At 40.0% G+C, this 2,077-nt stretch overlaps 1 pseudogene; it reads right to left on the bottom strand.

Annotated features, from left to right (window-relative positions):
• Window positions 1–376: 376 nt before the first annotated feature.
• On the bottom strand, window positions 377–1,102 carry LOC105824391 (annotated as a pseudogene).
• Window positions 1,103–2,077: the final 975 nt, after the last annotated feature.

Genomic DNA, 2,077 nt, shown 5'->3' with positions numbered 1-2,077 from the left:
GATAATAAAATTAACTGAACTGTCTCAGCCCTATTTAAAGAAGTACACATAGAAGCCATGTGTTGTTCCTGAACAGTTAGATTGATAATCTATATTCTGTTTAGAGAGGTGACTTTTATTTAACTGTGTCATCTGGAACAAACAAGGAGGCAAGAAAACAATACATATATATGCTATTTTTTAATTTTTTTCTTTTATTTATTTACCAATTTCCTCACTAATTAATTTATTCATCAAAGATATTTTCCTGTTTCATTTTCTCCGTGTATTACAGGGATTTCTTATAGAAGAAAGAATGGATGCACAGCAAACAAACTCCCTTTCTTGTACCCAGGGCACACCTTCAACAATTGTCACAAATGACCAATTCATTTATTCAAATGCCTTGAATGCCTCCTAACTTTTGTTCTTTTTTCCATTCCCATAGGTCCAAAGATCCGTATTCTATTTTAATAGACAAAGCAAAGAAGGGCCACAGGAACTTATTTGCTTCTTTGAAGCGTTTTCCAACAGTACAGATCTCACGAATCAGATCCTCCATGTAGATGATGCCATATTTACCAAGAGATCGAGCAGTCAAAGCGTTATCTGTCAATGCAATTCACTTCTCACTGATTTTGCCATAACCACACTTGTAGATCAGTTCATTTACTGACTTCAGGTTTGGGTCCCCCAAGCAATATATGGTTCTACAATCCTCAGCATGTTAATCGAAGCCTTGTTGAGCTTCACAAAGGTTCCATTGAAGGTCTGGCGAAGGCAAAGAAGCTGCAACACCTTTCAGAACTTTGGCGACACCACTCATACCATTGATACCTCTGATCCTGATGACAAATGCCAATTTGGGTTCTGCAGGTACATAGAAGTTGCCAGCTTTTCATGCCATCCTAGTCATTCGAACATCAGTTCTGTGCACCTGCCTATATTCCTTGAGATAACACTTAGCTTTTTCATAGATAAGCTTCCTCCTTGCCTTTCACAGCATCTTTTGGGCAAACTTCTTTCTCAGGTGTTTGATCTTCAGTTCTGTGAAATTCCTTCGCTTTTTAAGGGTTTCTGGCATGGCAGGAACCTTCTTTTTCTTCTCTTCGACACCATCCATGGTTCCAGCCAGAAAATGGGCTAACCATGTTTAAATGTACAATTCACCGGTATTAATTACATTTACAATGTTGTGCAGCCATTACCACCATCCACTTTCAAAACCCTTCCATCACCCCAAACAGAATCCTTGTAACTATTAAACAATAACCTATTTCTCCCTCTCCCAGCTCCTGGGGATGGTCAGTTTTCACAGCTTTTAAGCTTGAGCTGCTGAGGAAGATTACTGTGGAAGTTACTTAGGAAGGTGAGAAGATGAGGAAGAACTTGTGAGGGTGGGGGAAGGAGATGAGAAGTTAATGTTATTTCAGTCTTAGACTTATTGAGTCTGAGGTGCTCACTGGGTGTTCAATAGAAAGGTTTGGGATACAGACAGGTAACGAATTAATAGGGACCTGATTAGTATTACATGCAAGGAATGTGGGCAAAATCACAAAAAGTTTCTAGAGCACAAGGAAGACTGAGGGTGAATCCCTGAGTGTTTCAGTGGTGGAAAAATAAAAAGAAAGAAAAAAGACTACAAAGATTTTTGAGAAGGGAAGCCAGGAGAAAGGCATGTGAATGATTTTCAAGAAGTGAATGAGAAAGAACCCAAGCCATGGTCTTCCACATCAACTACTCTCTTTCTAGTATCCGCAACCCTTTTGCCCCATTGCTCCTCATTGCATCCAGCTGCAAACCTGTCCCCTGAATGGATCCAGTAGTTTACTTCATGGAGTCCTTGAAGAGAAGCCAGATGCTGTGCTGACCATCCAACATGCATCCAAGGCTAATCCTTGCTCATTCTCGTTCTTCAGTGTCTGTGTAGATCATTCAACTGTCCTCCAATCTCCAACCCTTACTTCCCTCCCTCTGCCAATTCTTAGCAGAACTCACTGAGCCACAAATAAATTGAACAAATGTTTATTTACTCAAACTGTGTTCAGTGCCTCCTACTTTACAGAGAAAATAGAACACATCAGAAGAGCTTTCTGCC

The sequence above is a fragment of the Propithecus coquereli genome, unplaced genomic scaffold (genome assembly GCF_000956105.1).
Source record: "Propithecus coquereli isolate 6110/MARCELLA unplaced genomic scaffold, Pcoq_1.0 Scaffold735, whole genome shotgun sequence".
Taxonomy (NCBI): domain Eukaryota; kingdom Metazoa; phylum Chordata; class Mammalia; order Primates; family Indriidae; genus Propithecus; species Propithecus coquereli.
This window is presented reverse-complemented; position numbering and strand designations above follow the sequence as displayed.